Raw genomic sequence first — 24,123 nt, 5'->3', positions numbered from 1 at the left:
CCATTCACTCTGGAAACTGATCATATGCCACTCACTAGTCTCAGCACGACCAAGACGGCTAATGCAAGATTGACACGCTGGGCACTGTATTTACAGCAGTTTAACCTTGTTGTGAGATACATCAAGGGAAGGGATAACATATGTGCAGACCTGATGTCTCGCCTGCTAACTGCTGACTAACACGGGCAACTGTTGTATGCTGGGCTCCGTAAGATAGGCGTCCTCAGAGATTTGAGTAACCCAAGGACCAGCCTGGTTCCCTGTTAAAAGTCCACCAGTAATTGCTGACGTCTCGCCTGTTGGCCCCACAGGACACAGTATGTCCAGGGCCTGTACATACATGTATACCATAAGTTAAGGGGGAAGTTTGAGAACCTTGCAGAGACAGTCCGAGGCTGTGTATGAATTACCTTGTGGAACGTCTTGAGCTGTGGGCCACTCTGAGGATTCCCGGAGAATGCACAATATCCACATGAGTGTTCACACCTACGGTGGGTGTTAAAACGTGACTTGCCTGAGATTGCGATTCTCAGCTTCCTGTCATTAATCGTAAACGTAGAGTTAGTTAACCAGTAAACTGGGTTCCATTAGCAAATTGCAGCATTTGATGTCCTGCACAAACGCCCAGTCTTTTCGCTAATTAAGTTTAGGGTTTAACCAGTAAACTGGGTCAGCGTTTGATGTCCTGCACAAATGCCTTGACTACGTTTCTTGGTTAATAATATAAATAGTGTACTTTTTGTAACATAAGTACTGACTGCTAGGCAGAGAGTGAGAAATGACACTTTTGAAGCTCCACCTTGATTGTTTTCACAGGTGCAGCTGGCGGGTGCAGCATTGCTGTGCAGAACAGCTGATCATCCCTGACGCATGCTGCCGCCTCTTCTCTTCTGCCTCGTCATCATTATTTACTATAAATTTGCATTATGTAATTTTACTCGTAGGTACAGTCACACCACAACTGTCACACCTACACTGTGTATTACATACATCACGCTACATAACAATTAGTTGTTAATGTAAATGTAGCGAACAGTTCGCTCAGTTTGACCTTAGTACAGAATTTTTCACCATCGTCACGGAGTTTTTCCCTCAAGCTTGCTTCTATTAACGTAAATATGAGGTTTTTTCGCTCACTGGCGACTGTGACTTTCTCCTGTAGCAGGATAGCACACACACCACAGTGTGAATCTTGTGTGACTGAGTTAGGAATTATATGTACAGTATGTATATTGAATTTTTTTTTTTCTGAAGAAAAAGATTTGATTTTCATGGGGCGTAATGTCATGAGTCGGCTTGTGACATCATTTGGTGGGAAACTGCAAACTCTAGTGGAATCTCAGTGTTTATCGATCAGTTTAACCTCTGCGTATTCACCTGGTCGGGAGTGTTTTTTCAGGCAATTTTTCACTGTGTCATAAATGACCGTCTTTGTGTGAGACATTGGCACTTCCGCTGAGCGATTTATTTTGGGCATGTTTCGCTCAGTCTAGCCGTTAGCAATGTGGCCGCAACGCTTGCCTCTTTTCCACGATTTGGAGTTAGTCAAGGTTTGAACGCCGCGGAAGCAGGTAGTGTGTGGCAGTGTCCTTCCTACAACGCAGTTCCCACCGCCACCGTATTCCCATCTAGCTGTGATTGGTGAGAGACTTAGCGAGTGCAGTGTCCTTCCAGTAATGACGCCCAGTCATCCGCTTTGTCCACGTTTCTGACCAGCATTTTCTTTTCGTATTTTCCTAGGTTTAAGAGTTAGCTTTTGAGTGAGCGAGTGAATGCGATCTTATTTTGAATTCATTTTGAAATGCAACGTAAATTTATTTTATTGTAATCAATAAATTTAACAGTTCTTTTTCTTGAGCTTAATGTAATGTAAATTCATGTTTTATTTTCTATATTAAGCTTATTTCCCTTATAGCTCCTAGTTTGCATAAATGCTTTGCTATTCATAACTGGTATTTAGGCCAGTCTTTTTGTATTAACTAAAATCCGTTGTGCAACCAAGAGTTAATGCATCAGCAACAATCTGTTATCATTAATAGCATCAGTTATTGATTGTCAGGGGTGAAGTCACTTTCTCCAGAGGCTAACAGCACTAACAAACAGCAATTGTGAGGAATTAGTCTCTGCTGTGTACTGTTGAGAAAGTTTATAAATTCTCGTCCTTAGAGAATCGGCGAAGCAAGCCAGGTAAAGTAATCATTGCTTGATTTTTAGCAAGACAATTCACTGTCCCTGCTCTCAGTATTATTGAATATTATCCTTTAATATTGCATACTCTTTAAAAACCCCGTGACAATTTCTCAGTGACCCATCTCACGGGGTTTTTAAGACTATACAATATTAAAGGATAATATTCAGATAATTTCCTGGATAATTTCCATTGCAGCACCCTTGAGGCTAGTAGAATGCTGTACTGTCATCTGCTTATTATCCCAACCATTCTGATCTGCAAGTAACTCAAACTGCACCCAGTAAACTTCCCAAGATACTCTACTATCAAATTCCTGAGGTTTCTTTTTGACTGGAGCCCCATTATAGCCATGCTGGATTGGTGCCAAAAACTGAGGCACCATAATTAAGCTGAAGACTTAAAACTCCTACATTTTGATTATTCAACACTGTAGTGCCACCTTTAGATTCTTCAGGAGTCACCATACACCATCCATTTCATTTATATGCTCCCTGTACAGAAATCTTAGGCTCAGCAGTGCAAGAATTCTCCACAGCCATTATCTTTAACTGGTCATCTAGTTGCTGTCTGCACTCCATCATGTTATTTCTTACCTAACACATCTGCTGCTGTAGCTAAGAGTATACTTCCTCCTTCAACTGTTGCTGTTCTTCCTTCATTTCCTCCATGAAAGCATCTAGCTGTCCTTGCATCCTCAGTTGTAACTCCCCCTGTTGCCCCTGTAATGCCTTTAGCCATTCAGTTTGTGCTTGTAATAATTGTTCTTTGATTTCATTCCAGAGCTCTTTCTGTTCTTCACTCTGGGCCTGTAATTGTTCTTTGAGTTCTTTCTGTCCTTGAGTCTGGGCTTGTAGTTGTTCTCTGAGTTCTTTCTGTCCTTCCCTTTGGGCCTGTAATTGTTCATTTAGTTCTTTCTGCCCTTCACTCAGTGCTTGTAATTGTTCTTCAAGTTCTTTCTGTCCTTCATTCTGTGCTTGTGATTATTCTTTGAATTCTTTCTTTCCTTCAGTCTGTGCCTGTAATTGTACACTTTGTGCTTGTAGTAGCTTTAAGATTGCACCCAGAGATACCTCTTCCTGCCTAGCTTGGCCTCTTGTCTGTACACCCTCTGCCTCCATGTCGAAGGTTTGTCTCATTGCAGCATTTTTCTAATGATCCACACTCCTGACACCACTATTACATCGCCATCCCACACTGCAGCAGCAGTGGTTCTGTATAAGGACATTGCCTAGTGAGTTGTTCTTCCTATGGTCAGTCTTTTGGTGTACAGTACACAAGATCAGCTCAGGCTTTGAAAAATAAACACTGGCTTCTAAAGATTACATTTAATCCTTGCCAACTTCACTGTTTTCACAAGTACCAGAGCTATACGATCTGCACTGACACTGAACTTACACTGAACTACACTCACCCCCCTGCTGTCGCGCCTAATTGTTTACAGCAAATGCGCGTGATAGCTGAATTAGCAATAGCTGAACTGAAGAATCAATGGGAAAATTTCTAATTGTTTTTTCGGTGGCCCATTTCTCTAACTTTTAACCACTTTATGCCTACGACTTCCAGCCAGTCTCTCCTCCAGCATGAGTAAATCATTATTATATTAATAATAACATTATAATCAATAAATAAACAACATAAAAGGCCATCAAACTTAGTTTTATAAGGATTGAGGAAGGCTGGGGTGGTTTGAAGGGTTCCGAGGCTTGGGAGTGGCTTAGTTGCTGCCAGAGCTATCACTGGCCTGACTTTCTCTCCTCAAAATATTTTTTCTCCCTTGGTTCAGGTTGTCAAAGCCCTCATAGTCTGCCTCTTGGTTGGAAGGGCCTGGCTGTGGTTCCTGGCCAGGCGTGGGCTGAGGTTGAGGGGCCGGTTCGGGGGTAGATTCAGGGACTGGATGCTGACGAAAATAATCTGTGTTTCGATGCTGCTGTAAAGCATTCATGTAGGCATGGTACTTGTCCTCATAACCTTCAAGGGCTTTATTAACGCAGGATGTGCACTGTTCACTGTTGACAGTGGTCTCTTGCTCTAGAATGTGACGTCTCTGGTCACCCAACTCAATCAAAGTCTTGATTCCTTCATATTCAGCCCCTCCTTAACCCATCGTGTGCCAGTTATTTTTAGCCCTATGGGTCGCCCCAGTGCCGGCCATTTTTTGACCTTTTTTGAGGGGCTAAAATAATAGATTTTGATGTGAAAACAACGAATTTCACCATTCAAATGCTCACCGAGGCTCAGAAATGGGTTTTATTGAGTCCTGCTTATTCATATACAGATATAGCCGCTCTCTCACGCTCACCACATAGGTGACAGAAAACTGTTTTCTATGTAAAGTATAGTCAGGTATTTATGCTGGGAAGATATAGCAATGTTCAGTACACTTTTTGATTACTTATTACTTTAACATCTATCACAATTTGCTTGTCTTTCTCACTGTGAATGCATTATCTTACACTTACTTGAAGATAGGTACAACCTGACTTCATTACGCACAGTCCTGGCACTTACAATAAGGTATTTACAACTTGACTTCACTATATAGTCCTTTCACTTACAAGAAAATATTTACAACTTACACTTACATGAAAATATTTACAAAATGCCATCACCACATACAGCATTGGGTGAGGCACACAGGCAGAGTGAGGCAGAATGAGCATGAGGAAGGGAGTGAGTGAGTGTATGACCTTGACAGCCTGGGGGATGGTAGAGGAACAGCTACCATACAAGCCTGCCAAGTTTTACCCGTGAATCTTGAAAAATGCGGTCACAGTGAATTTTTTTTTATTTTAAACAGTTTTAAAACAGCACTGGCACTGGCCACGGATTTATGTCAGATCGTTTTCAAACGGCACTGGCACGAGGCAGGTTAATATTCTCTCCTGCATCCACCTCTTCTCATGGGCTATCCTCAGCTTCCTCAGCATCCTCTAGTAGAATATCTTCAGCAGTAACTGGTGCTGGTCATAACATATCTCGTATCTCATCGACAGTTGTGCCCTCAAACCCACGGCCAGCAATACCTCTCACCTCCTCAGCTGCAGCCTCCAGTTCTGCCTCCACTGACTGGGGCTCTGGTACCTTAACTTGCCTGTCCTCAAGTAAACCCTCCATGACATTGCACCATGCATGATTTACTGTTGTTGGGGTAATGTTATCCCAACATTAGACCACCAGATCAATCGTCTGCTTTATCATAAAGCTCTTCCAATATTTTAACACTTTTTATTCTGATTCAATGTCTGCTGCTGTGGCCTCAGCCTCATCTTCTCCCTCACTGTCAACCAGCTTTTGTATGAGTGATGTGTCCTCAGTAGCCTGCCGCATCAATCGAAATTGTCACCTAGAATATGCAACCTTCACCAAAGAGATAACCTCTTGATCTAGAGGTTGAATGAGTGAGGCAATGTTGTGCGGCAGGAACTCCATGGTCACATTCGGGTTTCCTGACCTCAGAAGAGGTGAATGGCCAGGTGCATTGTCTAATAAGAACAATATGTTGAATCTAATATTGCTGGTCTTGCAAAACTCAACATCGCTGAGAAAAAATTCTTTAAACCAGTTAAGGGATAGTTTGGCTGATATGTACCCCTTCTTAGATGACAACCAGTGCACATTAAGTTTTTTCATGTTATGTCCAGTGTAAGCTCTTGTTTTTTTTTGCTCAGTGGCTTGAGGCGGCAGGTACCAGATGCATTCATTGCGAACAAAAAGGTAAATCTATCTTTTATTGCCTTCCTCGCACGCACTCTAGCAGACTTGGAAGTTATGAACGTGCAACGGGGCATTGTTTTCCAAAAGAAATTTGTTTAGTCCTTATTGAAGATTTGATCACGGGTATATTGGCCAGCTTCAGTGATTTTCCTGAGTGATTTTGGGTAAATACATGTGGCATCTTTGTCACCACTTGCAGCCTCACCACTTATTTTATCATTTGTCACCTTATACCTCATCATAAACCTATCCACCCACCCCTTTGAAGTGAGAAACACTGGTGGGGTTTCAATTCAAAGTTTCTCAGCCACAACCTCGATAGATCTCTTTGGCTGTCTTCATGATTTTTTTAGTGTCCACAGCTAATTTTTGCTTAGCCTGTCTCTGGATATCGGCTGAATAATTGTTCTGGCTTCAGGAGCACTATGTTTGAACTTCTTCTTGCGTCTGAGGCGGCAGCTGAAGGAGCTAGTTTCATGTGTTTCTCAATATGTTCTTTCTTTAAATATATTCCTCTCACAGTTGACTCATTCACTCCAAACTTCTTTGCTACTCTTCTCTTTGTCTCGCCACCATCAATAAGCTTGCAGATTTCTAGTTTCTGTGCATATGTCAGGTTTATTGATAGCTTTACCTCCCTTGACCTTCCCACTGCCTTCCGCTCGGCAATGGTGGGTGGTTTTTGTATGTGGTCGGTCAGCCATTATATGACACATGAAAAAAAAAGTGTAAGGAATTCCTCTTTCACTGTCGGCAGAGAGCTAACGTGCATTCAACTGAAGTGGCAGGGTGGTTGGGTAGTGTCAGCCAATCACCAATGGGGGTGCTCTGTGATGCAGGTGGATGATGTTGCATCAATCCAGTGCGGTGTTCACAACCAAGAAGCTTCAAACTCGATGCGAAATAGCGGTCTTGGGGTGCGTGATAGCATGTATGGTTGTGCATTTGATGTGTGCGCAATAGCAGATAATTGCAATAGCTGTGCGCGCGATAGCAGGGGGTTGAGCGTATACTCAAACTGAAACAAAACTCCTCTAGTCCCTTCCCCATCCTTATTTAGGCTCCCTATGTACTGGAACGATTTATTACATTCTCAAGAAAGCAACAGTTGCAAACTCGGAGACATCAAAAAGGTTTCTTACATTACATAATACTTTAAATGCTTTAGCATACAAACTGAGATAAAATTACATAATTTATCAAACATTGACATAAATAAAACATTATAGAGAAAAAGCAAAAAAATAGTAAAGCATTACTTTACAAAATACCTCCTCTCACAATAGTAGCCTAACTGGCAACTTTGACATGAAACGGAAAATTATGATAAGTTCTGAGAACCCTCCAGTATTCCTAACTAGCAAATCCTGCTTCTCAAAACTATATATACTCATGAATAAATAAAATATATATATATATATATATATATATATATATATATATATATATATATATATATATATATATATATATATATATATATATATATATATATATATTGTTACGGAACAGAGAAAACTGTCCCGCAAAGTTCCAGGTTCAAAACAAAAGAGTTAGGTAAAATTACAAGTTAAAGTTTAATGCTCAAACTAACAACTAAACATTCAGGACTCATAAGGATAATGTAATGGCAAAAAACAGGTTAAATATATGGTTAACTGCAATAGCCTCTATTAACACGAAATTAGCAAGTGTAAATTTATCTAAGTCAGCCCTGATAAAATGAGAAAACCGGATAATGCTCAGTGAATGCAAGATATATTATTACAGATACAAAATATTATAAAAAATGACTGACATAAAAACACATGAATCACAAAAACCTCACTAGGCCTACGAATCAACACCCTATGCTATACAGTACAAGGAAAAAATGTAATAACACTTATACTCAAATTACACAGCTGCTAGATGGCTGGAGACTTCCTGAGCACTCACAATAATAACAACTGTACAGGGGAGGACAGAGATGTGAGCAAAATGAGGAGTAGATCTAAGTGGCAATTAATGTCGAGACTGAGCTCATTATATAGGGGCCGGCAGAGCTTGATACAACTTGTAAGAAGGACGCGCAAATGAAGCCATAGGGGACAAAGAGTTGACACTCCTGCTCTGAACAACAGAAAGAACGACTTACTCTACTATAAGGGTAGAAGGGGGGAGTGAGGTAGAACACGTTCGTGATCAAACATGCAGCATACTGTACGTTAGAATTACACAAAGGATGATGAAATCATAGGCTATGTAACACCTCCCCACAAAGAAAAAGAAATTTACAAAGGAAATTTCTTATTACTCTAAAACAATCTGTCTAAAGTCTAGATAAGCAATCTGCAAGAACAGTTTCTTTCCCCTTGATATGTTGTATGTCTAATGAATACTCCTGAAGAAGTAGACTCCATCTTGTCAATCTCTGATTTTTATCTTTAAACTTACTAAGGAATTTCAGTGGGTTGTGATCGGTATAAATGACTATGGGGTCAAAACCAGAACACAAATAAAATGAAAAATGCTGTAAACCCAAAATCAAGGCCAAAAGCTCTTTCTCAATAGTTGAGTAGTTCTTTTGAGGTGAAGTGAACTTCTTACTGTAATAAGATACAGGGTGTTCGATACCCTGATCATCCTCTTGCAGCAAAACAGCCCCAGCTCCTGTATCACTTGCATCAACAGCCATCTTAAAAGGCTTAGCAAACTTTGGAGTAGCGAGCACTGGCTGACTTAATAGGATAGCTTTAAGTTTGTTGAAAGAGGATTCACAGTTATCGGTCCAGACAAATTTAACTCCCTTTTTCAGTATGTCTGTAAGTGGTGATACAAGAATTGAAAAGTTAAGAACAAATCTCCTGTAATAACCTACCATTCCCAAAAAACTTTGTAGCTCTTTCCTACTTTTAGGTCTGGGAAGATCACTTATAACCTGAACCTTAGCTGCTGGTGGTGCAACATGTCCATCACCAATTACGTACCCAAGGTACTGAACTTTAGCTTGACCAAACTCACACTTTGATAAATTAGCTACAAGATTAGCATGAACCAAACGCTCAAGAAATTTACTGACATGGCATAGGTGATCTTTCCAGTTGTCACTGAAGATTAATACATCATCAATATAAACAACACACCCTGCCAAACCCTCTGTTACAACATTCATGAGCTTCTGAAAAGTGGCTGGTGCATTCTTCATACCATATGGCATTACAGAACATGCAAAAGTCTTTCCTAGTGTTACAAAGCATGAGATCTCCCTAGCACGTTCAGTCATAGGTACTTGCCAGTATCCCTTTAATAAATCAAATTTACCTATGTACCTAGCCTTTCCGATCTTGTCTATGCAATCTTCCACACGAGGGAGAGGGTAAGTGTCTGTTTTGGTGATCTGATTAACACGTCTGTAGTCGATGCAAAGCCGCTGTGACCCTCCTGGCTTAGGGACTAGAGTGACAGGAGAACTCCACTCGCTCTGACAGGGCTCAATCATCTTGTGGTCCAACATGTAGCCAAGCTCCTTCTGGATGAGAGGAACTTTCACTGGGTTCACACGGTAAGGAGGCAGTTTAATTGGCTTTGCGTCTCCAACATCGACATCATGCATCAACACAGTGGTTCTTCCTGGAGTGGCATGGAACACTTGCAGGTACTCCTGCAGTAATGCCGAAAACTCCTGCCTTTCCTCGGGAGGTAGATGAGAAAGCTTAGTCTGGAGATCATTCATGATATCAGGATTCTTCCCCAAACTATCACTCAGGCTCCTGCTGCATGGAAGAACTTCACTTGCAGACTCGGGTGGAACAGCTACAGTGCAGACTGGATTATTTTCGTCCCGCCTGTGATATAACTTTAGCATGTTGATGTGACAAAGTTGCTTGTTCTTTCTACGATCTGGTGTGGCGATGGCATAGTTGACATCACTGAGTTTCTTCTCCACGGAGTAAGGACCACTAAACTTGGCTTGAAGAGGTTGCCCATGCACCGGTAGCAGAATCAAAACCTGATCTCCTGGCTGAAAGTGGCGTAACCTGGACTTCTTATCATACCAAGTCTTCATCTTCTCCTGAGCAGCTCCTAAATTCTCTCTCGCCAGCTGTAAAGCAGTGGACAGCCGCTCTTTGAACTTCATCACATACTCCAGCAGGTTGACGTCATCTTCCTCCGACAGCCAGCATTCTTTGAGTAACTTAAGAGGTCCTCTTACTTCATGGCCAAACAGTAGTTCAAAAGGTGAGAAGCCCAGTGATTCATTTGGAGATTCTCTTGCAGCAAATACAACGAATGGAAGACCTTTATCCCAGTCTTTCTGATGTTCCAAACAGTATTTCTTGAGCATCGATTTGAGTGTTTGATGATATCTCTCCAACGCTCCTTGGGTCTGGGGATGGTAAGCTGAAGACGTGATCTGGGTGATGCCCAACTCTTTCAGAGACTGCTTGAAAACATTTGACATGAAATTACTTCCCCGGTCTGACTGTACCTCCTTGGGCAGACCAAACTTTGTGAAGAACCCTAGCATTTCCTCAACCACGTTCTTTGCTGAGATATTTCTAAGTGGAATGGCTTCAGGATAACGAGTAGCCATATCAATCAGGATCAACACATAAGAAAATCCTGAAGAAGTCTTAGGAAGAGGGCCCACAATATCCACCAACACACGGGTGAAAGGCGCTTCAAAAGGAGGAATGGGAACTAGAGGTGCAACCTTTTCGGTCTGATTACACTTCCCCACAACTTGACAGGTGTGACAAGACTTACAATACCAGGAAACATCCCTGAAGATACCTGGCCAGTAGAAGTGTTTCAAAATGCGTGCCACAGTCTTCCTCACTCCAAGGTGTCCTGCCAAACTGGAATCATGAGCCACTCTAATGATATCCTGCCTACAAACACGAGGGATGACAACTTGATGTACAACCTCCCATTCACAGTCGGCTGATGCTGTTGGGGTCTCCACTTTCTCATAAGTACTCCTGACTTTATATAATAACAAGTAGAAGCACCGGCTGACTCTTCCTCACTGCAAGCAGAGTTAGCTAGACCTTTCAACTCAGGGTCAGCAACCTGCAACTCAACCAACTCTTGACGAGACAAATTATCAACACTATGGGGTACTGCCTCATCTGGTGAGTGGTCCAAATTAGCAAGAAAAGTGTCAGCTAGGATAACATCATCATCATCATTATCCTCTAAGTCACCAGTAACTTTAGACTTAGCCCTAGTGACAACACATGCAGGGAACACATCAGGGACATCACAATCCTGGGTCGCAGCCACTGGCTCACTAGACAACTGAGGAGCTGGACACACTTGACTTCCACCAATATCATTTCCAAGTAAGAAAGTTACACCTGACATTGGGAGTGTCTCAACCAACCCAACCATAACGGAACCATTAACAAAACCAGACTCTAAATTCACTCTGCACAGAGGGACAGAGAAGTAATTATTCCCTACACCTTGTAAGATTACAGTTTCATCAGAGGAATTAACATTAGAGCCTAGAACACTGGTCAGCATAAGGGATTGGCAAGCACCTGTATCACGATATATTTTAACTGATTTCCTGTCATTACTGTCCAGAGGACTGACAAAACCATCAGACAGGAAAGTAGCACATGAACTCTTGAGAGTGTCACCCACGTTACTGCTCAAAAGAGGAGCTCCATCATAAGAATTTAATTCACCCCTCAAAGCGGGTTCAGTTAACTGTTTTAAAGAATTCTGGGAACTCTCAAGGGTGGACACTAGACCAATTGACTGAATATTTAAAGACTCCTTTTTGTTCACATCACGCTGTCTCCTGAAACATTTCTCCGTAGTATGACCAAGCTTACTACAATAAGTACATTTACTTTTCTGAAATCTAGAGGTGGAGCTGGTATTTACTTCCTGAGAAACATCATCTTTATTCTCTTTCCTGTTACCTGTACTCTGAGTAGAGGCAACGTACTTACTCTCAGCTTTCCTTTTTTCTTTAGAATATCTTTTGTGAGTGAGAACATATTCATCAGCTAAAACTGCAGCATCAGACAAATTATCTATTCTTTTCTCATCAAGATATAGGCTTACATCTTTATTAATACACCTTTTGAAGTCCTCCAGCAAAATCATCTGCTTAAATTTATCAAAATCAGAATCCACATTCTTAGAATTTAACCACTGCTCTAACAGATCTTCTTTGATTTTTGGATACTCAACATGGGATTGCTTATCTTGCTTGTAAGTTGTCCTAAATTTTACTCTATAGGCTTCAGGAACAAGCTCATAGGCCTTAAGAATCAAGCTCTTAACTACATCATAATTGTCAGATTGATCCTGAGGCAAAGATGCATAAGTTACTTGAGCTTTACCGGTGAGAACAGTTTGAAGGAGTACTGGCCAATACTCTTTGGGCCAATTAAAACCTGTAGCTACCCTCTCAAACAACTGAAAATACTTTGTTAAATCAGATTCATTAAAAGGAGGGAAAAGTTTAACATTTTTAGCCACATCAAAATCATCAGAGCTAGATGATCCAGTTCCACCTTGTTTCATGCGATACTCATGGTCTGCCTGAATCCTAGCAAGTTCAATTTGTGCCTGAGCCTGTATCTGTGCCTCCTGAATACGTGCCTGAAACTCAGCCTCCTTAACACGAGCCTCCTGCAGAGCTAGCTGTAACTTAGCTATTTCAATCTGCGTTTGCTCATTTGGAGGAGTTACATTAAACAAGCTTTTATTAATCATGCCAACAATTTGATCTTTAGAATGATGAGAGTGAACTGCAATTCCCAGTTGTTGAGCAACAAGCTTAAGTTCATTCTTTGTTCTGTTTTCTACATCACACACTGTTTGCACATTTGACAAAAAATCTTTGGCTTCATCAAGTGTAGTAATAGTAGACATCATGAATAAATCACAGTCACAAAATATCAAGCAATATCCTTATGATAATATCCTGAATATCCTGATACGAGGTCGCCAAATTTATGTTATGGAAGAGAGAAAACTGTCCCACAAAGTTCCAGGTTCAAAACAAAAGAGTTAGGTAAAATTACAAGTTAAAATTTAATGCTCAAACTAACAACTAAACATTCAGGACTCATAAGGATAATGTAATGGCAAAAAACAGGTTAAATATATGGTTAACTGCAATAGCCTCTATTAACACGAAATTAGCTAGTGTAAATTTATCTAAGTCAGCCCTGATAAAATGAGAAAACCGGATAATGCTTAGTGAATGCAAGATATATTATTACAGATACAAAATATTATAAAAAATGACTGACGTAAAAACACATGAATCACAAAAACCTCACTAAGCCTACGAATCAACACCCTGTGCTATACAGTACAAGGAAAAAATGTAATAACACTTATACTCAAATTACACAGCTGCTAGATGGCTGGAGACTTCCTGAGCACTCACAATAATAAGAACTGTACAGGGGAGGACAGAGATGTGAGCAAAATGAGGAGTAGATCTAAGTGGTAATTAATGTAGAGACTGAGCTCATTATATAGAGGCCAGCAGAGCTTGATACAACTTGTAAGAAGGACGCGCAAATGAAGCCATAGGGGACAAAGAGTTGACACTCCTGCTCTGAACAACAGAAAGAACGACTTACTCTACTATAAGGGTAGAAGGGGGGAGTGAGGTAGAACACGCTCGTGATCAAACATGCAGCATACTGTATGTTAGAATTACACAAAGGATGATGAAATCATAGGCTTTGTAACAATATATATATATATATATATATATATATATATATATATATATATATATATATATATATATATATATATATATATATATACACGAGGTGCTACCCAAAGTACCAGTAATTTGAATATTGTAGGAAAATAAGTTACCTTACCTCCTAATTCTCACTGTTGCCATTGAAGTAGTCCCTTTGCACATGTATACAGTGGTCTCAGCGTTTTTTTCCACGAGTCCATGCATCCCTGGAGGGCTTCAGGTGTGATGGTCCTGAGCACCTCCTGCAATTCTGTCTGGATCTCCTCAATCGAGTCAAATCGACACCCTTTCAGTTGTAATTTCAGCTTGGGAAACAGGAAAAAGTCGCAGGGGGCAAGGTAAGGTGAATAGGGTGGGTGGGGAATGACTACCAAGTTAGTGGAAGCCAGGAACTGCTGGACAACAATTGATGTGTAGGTGGGGGTGTTGTCATGATGCAGGACCCAGTCCTTGTTCTTCCACTGTTCTGGACGTTTGAGGTGAATGTTCTCCCTCAGACGCTGCAAAACTTCACGGTAAAACTTTCTGCTGACAGATTGACCAGGTGGGATGAATTCCTTGTGAACAATCCCTTGGATATCGAAGAATATAATCAACATCGACTTGACATTGCTATGCCATTGGTCCGCCATTACAAAACCGCCAAACCACCTACACACCACGTTACAATAGTAAGCATAGCTCAACAACACATCCGCTCACAGACACGGCTGGAGCTACACTTACGCACAAGGGGTGCTGCTGACTCTTCCTAGCGGCAAATGCAACACTGCAAATGGCTGTCTCCCTCTGTTCAAATTACTGGAACTTTTGGGTGGCACCCAGCATATATAAACATATATATATATATATATATATATATATATATATATATATATATATATGCTGGGTGCTACCCAAAAGTTCCAGTAATTTGAACAGAGGGAGACAGCCGTTTGCAGTGTTGCATTTGCCGCTAGGAAGAGTCAGCAGCACCCCTTGTGCGTAAGTGTATATATATATATCATCCTCAGCCGTTGAGGTCCACTGCAGGACTGGCCTATCCCTACTGAACAGGGACGATACAGGCAATGTATCTCTACCAGGTGGCTTAGGCTGTCTAGTGGAGACTATATGTAGGGTGAGAAGTGCTTGTAAGTGTAATTGTAATGTTGTAGTGGCTTTGGATGTGCGTGTAGTCTGTGAACCAAGTGTAATCAGCCCGCCTTAAACCGATTGGGTGCAAGCATACTAGTATGCGACACTGGTTCAACCACAGCACCCCTTGTGTCCGTCAAATTAGCAAGTGGCTTGGTGAACTCTTCCCAAAGTTTTTACAACTCTGGCGGGAGGCAAACCCGCCCTCACCAGTGTGCAAAATGCACGCTCTACCACTGTACCACAGAGGCTCATATATATATATATATATATATATATATATATATATACATACCTAGGCTGCTTCCCCCAAGGAAAGGGAGGTAGCCGAGACAGGACGACACACTCCCCATTACTCATCCATTCAAACACATTCATTCGCATCTTAGCCCCAAAGGGGAGAAGGAACAGATCCTCACTGCATCACACCGCACAAGGGTCAACTGGCATTTCAATCAGTGACATCCGCAGCAGGGTCCGATAGCAGAGCTGTTTTACCCCTGCCACATCATAATAGACCCATCCCCTTACCCGCACCTGACCTGACTAGCTGATCAGACCAAATGCGGGAGAATATCCCCTCAGGGCTGCGTCATCATTTATTCATTCACAGTTTCTCTCCATCTATTTCTGTCATGCACAGCCACTCTTCCTTGCTCCACAGACATTCCTCTCGCATCCAACACTCTCTTCACCCTGTCCGTCCATCCTATTCGTGGTCTCCCTCTCAGCCTTACACCTCTCACATCAGATATATATACAGGTATATTAGGGTGGTCCTCATACAGTAGGGCCAAAATTCGATTTCGAAAATTCAAATGCCATACCCATTCAAAACATTCTGGGAGACGGTGGCTGAATCGGTAGAGGGGTTGCCTGCAGTCCTAATGGACCCAGGATCGAATCCTGGCTGGGGCAGGGAACAGTTTAAGGATTTGAATTTCTTAAAAGCAGACTTTCCTGATCTACCAGATGACCGCTGACATGTCGTGAAAATACTCCTGCTATTACCAATACACTAGTCCTGTATGAGACAGCCCTAGCATGTATTCAATATGGATGATGGGTGTTAGTGCCGAAGTGGTGACATGTGGAGGTGTAGGAGGACTACTGGGCCTTGGGATAGGTCACTGCCCCCGAGAAATAGGCCATGAAGCCTTTGCCCAGAGTTGGACATGTAAAAGAAAAAAAAAAAAGTTAAAAATACTGTATGTGAAATATTTTTGACAAATCATTTTTAGAGGTTGCTCATTGCCCTTGAATATCACTGTATAAGAGTCAAACCGTGCATATGCAGAGGATTTTGTATCTGAAATTTTCTAACATTTATGAATTATTCAGTTACGATAGCAGCTCATAGGTCACAAACGGTTAATTTTCGATAAAGGTAGATATGTTTATTAACTAATCTGAATTGCTTCAAAGCAAGTTTTAAAGTTTTGATGAACACTTAATTGTAATACCAATGAATGACTATCAATACAGTCACTTCTACATTATAAAATGACCAATATGTATCCAACCAAATCTTTGACCATTCATTGCTGCAGGCATCGCTTAACTCCATGAGGAACTCTGCGTCTGTGGTCGGCCACAACTTGTAGGATGTATTGCGGCTGGTCTTCATCCTTCGTTAGACGACCGGAGAAGGCCTCGATAAGTGCAACTGCTCGTTCAGTGTGATTATTGGTTACTGCGAGATTTTGCAAACATGCCAGCACCTTTCTGTATGTACGATCTTCATACCATTGGTCAACATGTAACTTCAAAAAGTCAACATCGATATTCAGTCTTTTGAAGAGGTTCTTTGTCTGCTTCGTGGCTCTTTGTCTGCTCCGTAGCGAAATCAGTGACAGTCTCTCCTCGAACGTCACCAATCGCAATGGTCACTCACTTGGGAGAATCCTCCATACCATCATTGAAATTCATAGCTTGCACCATCTGTTTCTTGACTTCTTGACTGAAGTTATCATCAAACAGTGCAAGACCCACCAGCTCTTCATTCAAGTACCACAGATGAGAGGCAATTTTCTGAGCTGTTACTCTGGAAATCTCATTGTTGATGGTGGCATAGTCGATTAGGACCTGCAGTAGATGCAGGTCATTCTGTGGGGCGCTCACTGCGAGTGGTGCTGTTATCCAGGCCTTGACATAGAAGCATGTGTAAAACACACACAGGTCACGGAGACCATGCTCTTCACTGATGGTCAAGGTAAACTGTGAATGAAACATTCATACTTTGAATGTGTAGACTACCTTTGACATCCATCGTGCTTGATGCATTGCGCTGGGCTTATGAAAACGAGTACCTCATGGTGGTGATGAACCAAGGAAGATGGCAGTCAGCTGGAGGAGCTCACGGTAATCAACTCGAGGCTGCTGGTGTGGAAGTGTAGTGTAAACAAAGGTCAGGGCCTCCTCCGTGATATATTCAAGTTGAGCTGCGACCACTTCATCAGATGATGCGTCTTGCAAGAACTCCTGGTCAACTGAACTCCAAAAAGTTTGAAATCACTTGAAGAGCAGTACTTCTGGGGCTGGTGCAACATGCTTGGCTGCCATGAAAGCAGTTCCTGCAAGTGGTTCTAAGATGTGATGCCGGCAGGCGAGGTACAAGAGTTCTCTGACCAGCAGCTGTTCCACCATAATGCATGCTCCTTTGTGGCGTCCTGTGTTTGTGCTTGTAGTGTTGAAGCAGATGCCTTGGACCCTTTCTGCAACTCCCCACCGCTTCAGTGCTCTGACCACGGCTTGTGCTTGTTGCAAACCAGTCCCTGATTCTAATTTTGGAACTTCTAATAGCTGAGAATTCCCACTTGACGAGATGATGATTGGATGTCAGTCCACTTTTTCATTGTTGGTGAGGTTTGGAAGAAGCTTTCCATCCCAGTGTATGACGATTACTTCGTCCAGAGCGAACTCATTCGTTATGCTCATCACTGTCTCTTTGTGCCATTTCTGTCGCTGTCGCCTGATGCTGCTGCAGTTCAAGATTAATGAACTGAGATCATGACCCAAAGCTTTTGCTGTTTCTCCAAGGGTCATCAGAGCAGCGTGATCAGACAGATGATATCGATCCAGAGTGGCCGACAAATTTTGACTCAACACGACTTTCCGACCATGTTTGGTTGGTGATGGAAGACTTACATTTAATTCTTCATTTACAGGAGTCATGCAGTTACCACTGGACTCATCCCCAGATGACAAAGTACTGCTGCTGTTGCCCTCCAATTCAGCGATTTCTTAAGCCTGCACAAATGCAGTGGCGGCCTTTTCTCTTCGTTTGAGCTCCATATACTCACAGTGACGCTTATTTGCTTCTTTGATACTTAGGGTCTTGTCGATTCCTGCCATTGCCCCCGGCCGACCTTTCATACGCTGACTGATGACAAACTGCTTGTCCTCTTCTATTGTGATCAGTTTCAGGGCGTCAGCATGTGCAGTATCAAAAAGGTCATCCAAAGTATCTTTAAATTATTGCTCACCCTGGACTTGTGCTGGTGTTTTCCTGCCCTTGTTTTTCTTAAGAGATTGCCATTGAAGCAAAATCATCTCCAATTTTTTCTTGGAATTGCATGTTTGTCGAACTGAAATACGGGCATGCTCCCAGAACTGTTCCACTTTTTCAATTGTAGCTGTCACTACTGTTTTAATTGTCTTGTTCTGCTTCAGGTGGGGGTACAAAAGATGACCTAGGGCTTGGCGGTTTGAAGGCAATTTGGATCCTTTGATATCATCTTCCAACTTGTTGAGCAAGTAGACATCAGACCGAGTCATAGACAGGTTCCTTGCTTTAGCATCAGTTCCCACTTGTCGAAGCCATATTCGTCCAGAATCAATGCAGTTCAACAAGTTATCAGTAGTTATGTAAGACTGCCTGTAAAAGCAGAAAGCATGCAATTAAAGGACGCAATTAGATTGTCACTGTATGCTAACAGTACACAACAGTGACATCTCTATGCACTTAACAAGTCAGCGAAACACTGTTATATACCAAATTGTCATTGAAATCTAGTAAATTATCATCACCACGAATATTAGCAGCATAACCGAGTCATGAGGTCTAAGGACAATTATCTAACTGCCACGCCCGGTTCACAGTAGGCAGCTGTGATCTGCCTAGGTGCTATGAATTTAAATCTTTGTACAATGCAGAACTGAGTAGTTTCAAGACATCGAAATTGTGTGAAAGACATTTCTGTGACAACTATGTGTGACAAGCTGAATGTAGAGATACATAATAACATAAAAGGCCGATGAGCGACCTCTAAATATAAATATTTTTGAAAAATATTTTGCATGACATGTTTTCGTGTTATATGAAAGGATTTCAGGGGGTATCGTCCTAAAAATTCGCAAGATCGAAAATTAGGACCACCCTCCCTCTCTCTCTCTCTCTCTCTCTCTCTCTCTCTCTCTCTATATATATATATATATATATATATATATATATATATATCATCAGGCGTTTGAGTATTCACTGCAGGACCGGCCTATCCCGACCGAAGTAGGGACGATACAGGCTATGTATCTCTACCAAGTGGCTTAGGTTGTCTGGTGGAGATTGTATGTAGAGTGAGAAATGCTTGTGTGATTGTAGTGTTGTAGTGGCTTTGGATGTGAGTGTAGTCTGTGAACTAAGTATAATCGGCCCGCGCAAGCCAACTGGGTGCAAACATACTTTACAGTATGCGAAACTGGTTCAACCACAGCACCCCTGGTGTCCGCCAAAGCAGTACATGGCCGGGAGAACTCTTCCAAAGTTTATTACCCTGGCGGGGCGCGGACCCTCGCTCTCCAGTGTAGGAAAACACACTTTACCACTGTACCACGGAGGCTCCATATATATATATATATATATATATATATATATATATATATATATATATATATATATATATATATATATATATATATAACTCCATCATCTAATCCTACGTTTCCCCATGAGGAGCATAGAACCCAAGGCTAGGGAAGTTGGTCCTTACATTTAAGATGAGAGTTACCAGCTTCACTCATCCCTGAGTGGCACTACATGAGCAATAAACCCCAACCACCCCTGGGATATAAACCTTCACCAGCTCAATCCCACTGAAGCGCCATAATTACCCACTAAACCACCAGGCACCAAAATTTGGTTATATGGTTACCACCCAGCGTAGTAAATGGTTTCCTGGTGTACAGGAAACCATTAGGCTTGTCATTCTGTGTAGAGTCACCCACATTCAGAAGAAAGAGGAAAGAATGAAGGAAAGAAAGACAGAAGAGGGAGCATCAAGTCATCAGTAGGCAGAAGGTAGAGGAAAGAATGAAGGAAAGAAAGACAGAAGAGGATGGAAGGAAAGAAGGATGGAGGAGAGGAAAGGGTAGACACCTGACAGCAGCACTACATCGAGTGAGTGAATGGTGAGTGCCCCCACCTACCATATATATATATATATATATATATATATATATATATATATATATATATATATATATATATATATATATATATTCCTGTTTATCCATCCAACCACCCACCTATTTTCACCGCTACCCACAAATTCATATATCTTTCCACAGACCTATCCCAACGAAATTTAAATTCAAATTTATCATAACTTGTCCTTCTATACGAAACCGATCAATACGAAGCAGAAAAAAAAAAAGAAACTGAATGTTTCTCGATCCGTTCAAAAGCGAGGGGCATCAACCCCATCTCAAACTAGTCCATAAGATTTTTACCTCTTGTACGGATGCCCAAAGGCTGAACTTCAAGTTCTCAAAAATTGGAAAACTTATCGAACCCCCCCCCAAAAAAAAAAAAAATCTAAATATTTCGAGAACCGTTTATCCTAGAGCAAAATTAAGGGAAGGTAGTCCCTTCTGAAAGCCACCCATCAGATATCAACCTCCTCTACAAGTTCCTAAAAGTTAAGGAATAAAATTTCCAATTTAACTGAAATATCTTGATAATCGTGTGTCCTAGAGAATAACTGAAGTTCATCGGTCCTCTTTCAAAGGTAACCCATCAGATGTCGACCTTCTGTACACCATTCCACAGGTTAAATACCAAATTCTCGTAGTTTCGAAACTTACCGTAGTCTACACATGTAAATAAACCACAAGGAAGAGTACCATGGTACAACAGTAATGTCTGGCATGTGATGCTGGGATCCGGGCTGACTGTTGTACGATACATCAGTTTCTTAATCAGCAACTCAGTAACTAAGTGACTAAAGGCATTCTAATTTATGAAGGGAGTTTGGGTGGGGCATCCTAAGTCCTCAAACCGTTAGCTGTGTTGCCACATCGCCGCCACACACGTTCTTCTCTCTCTCTCTCTCTCTCTCTCTCATAGTAATATTTGTATTAACTGCTTCTAATTTTATTTTCTTTATATTTTTTCTCTTGTTTTGACTTTTGATAGGCAAGCTTCCATGGCGGGAGACTGACCGAGTATGACCCGCACACCTCTCGTGTCACTGCACTTGACAACGTCGCAAAAGCAGCTCTGACAAGTCTTATGGAAATTATACTATATTACAGCTTTTCTTTAGTTACATCTGTGAAGAGTATTTAAAATTCATTTGTAGGTAGTTACTAACTTAAAATAGCTTTTCTTTAGTTACATCTATGAAGAGTATTTAAAATTCATTTGTAAGTAATTACTAACTTAAAATAGGAGAGAGAGAGAGAGAGAGGGAGAGAGAGGTGAGCAGGAGTAATTACACGTGTGTGGCGGCGGTGATGTGGCAACTGAGCTAGTGGTGTGAGGTCTTAGGTGGCCCCACCCAAACTGCCTTCATAAAATAGAAAGCATTTTTTTTTTTTTTTTTTTTTTTTTTAAGACGTTCCTAATCTGACTCCTGGCAGGTCCCGCAAAAACAGACACTACCTAAGCCATTATTATTGTTTTTTACCCGTTACACCAATCGTCAATGAGACAGCCCTAGCATGTATTCCTTTGGGATGGTTTGTATTAGCACCGAAGTGGAAAGGATTGCCGGTCCTCAGGGACTATTCAGGTGGAACTACACAATCCCAAACGTTGAGCAGCTTCCTGGGTATTCGAGCCTGCACACAAAACCACCATAGATGTAGGGGCCTCTAACAAATGCATATCAGTGTGAGGGTATTTTGTATGTGTAAATATGTAGGATGTGCATCATTATGGTATACAGTGCATTGCATTTCTCTCTCTCTCTCTCTAAAGTGGTGGGTGAAGATGGGCTGTGCGGATGTTTCGTTTACTCACCATCTGAATGACCTCACATCAGAAGTCAACTAGGGTGATAGTGGTGTGTTGGAAATGGGCAATCTGCCGTACCACCATACAGTGCCAAACCAGGCACTGTTATTATTTTTGGTAACAAGAGCAAAATACAGATGTTATCTTAATAGCTGAGGCAAGAGACTGCTTCTACGCAGACAGTAAAACAGTTTTTCTTCTAGCAGTGTATAATCGTTTAGTGGTTTGAGATTGATAGAGATAGACAGATAGGCAGACAGACTGAATGACGGAGAAAGACAAATGGATATATATACTGTATATATATATATATATATATATATATATATATATATATATATATATATATATATATATATATATATACTGTATATATATATATATATATATATATATATATATATATATATATATATATATATACTGTATATATATATATATATATATATATATAAAACAGTGACAAATGTACCAGTTTCTTTATATCTATCTATCTGTCTATCCATATATCTATCTATACAGGTAGATAGATAGAGAGATAGATGGATAGATATAGATAGATATATGGATAGATAGATACATACATACAAACATCCATCCATCATCCAATCTTACGTTGCCCCATGAGGAGCGTAGAAGCCCGGGGCTAGGCAGTTGGTCCCGACATTTAAGATGAGAGTGACAAGCCTCACTCATCCCTGAGTGGCATTACATGAGCAATAAACCCCAATCACCCCTTGGATATAAACCTTCACCGGTTCAATCCGACTGGAGCACAATAATTACCCACTAAACCACCAGGCGCCAAAATTTGGTTATATGGTTACCACCCAGCGTAGTAAATGGTTTCCTGGTGAACAGGAAACCATTTGGCTTGTCACTCAGTGTAGAGTCACCCACAGGCAGAAGGGAGAGGAAAGAATGAAGGAATAAAAGACAGAAGAGGGAGTGTAAAGTCACCCGTGGGCAGAAGGAAGAGAAAAGAATGAAAGAAAAAAAGACAGAAGATGGAAGGAAACAAGGATGGAGGAGAGGACAGGGCAGACACCCGAGAGCAGCACTACATTGAGTGAGTGGATGGTGGGCGCCCCCACCTACCTACACATACATACATACATACATATATACAGTAAAAGTCCTGTAATCCGAATCGCAGGGGACCGAGGGTCTTTCGGACTATTGGTTTTTCGGACTATTGAGAGGGACCTCTGAAAACATCAGAAATATGTACATGATCATTAGCTATACACTTAATATGATATGGGTTATTGTTTTACCCACCAGAAATGCATAGAAGTGTAGATGAATAGTTGCAGGCAGGGACCTCCAGGGCCAAGGGCAGGTTCAAGCCAGACAAAGCCTTAGATAAAACCCAGAAAATTTGAAAAATGCCAGAAAAATACAGAAAAAGTCCAGAAAAATTAGAAAATTTTCGCCTCGATGAATTCGGGGTATTGGGATTTTCCGATTATTGGTGGCCGGATAAGAGGACTTTTAATATATATATATATATATATATATATATATATATATATATATATATATATATATATTGGGTTATAACTTTTTTACAACCTTATGTTTCTGTACCGGAAATCGATGAACTTTTGCTTAAAAACAAAAAAAACAGCCCTTATTCCTTTCAGTTTTAAAAAAATGTCACCCCGAAATAAAAAATTCGATGCTTGGAAGCATATATTGACATGTATAATAATAAAAAAAAAAATCAAAAGAGCTTAAACAAATGCATTAATACTTAAAATAACTGTTTATTACCCAGAAATAATTGTGTGTTGCAGTTTGGCTTTGTTTCTGCAGGCAGCATAAAGTTCCTGCATCACTCTGATTGCACGTTCTGCACACTGATTACTTCTTGGTATCTTGAGTAAGGATGGCTCCTGCTTCCAGTGATTCTTCAATGAGTTTAGTGCTTTTTTTGTAAGGTTTCAATGTTTCTGACAAGTTCTTGAAGTAATTTTCACTGTAAATCTGATTAGTAAACCAGTACTCTTCCCATTCATACGAAATGAATCTGCATATGTTCTCCAAAGTCTTCCTTGTTGTAGATATAAGAATGAATGCAAGGATAGCGAGAATTGCTCTTGAATTCCA

Source organism: Coenobita brevimanus, chromosome 84 (assembly GCF_032717465.1).
Source record: "Coenobita brevimanus isolate Jiangsu-jjx chromosome 84, ASM3271746v2, whole genome shotgun sequence".
Taxonomy (NCBI): domain Eukaryota; kingdom Metazoa; phylum Arthropoda; class Malacostraca; order Decapoda; family Coenobitidae; genus Coenobita; species Coenobita brevimanus.
Note: the sequence above shows the minus strand (reverse complement) of the source record.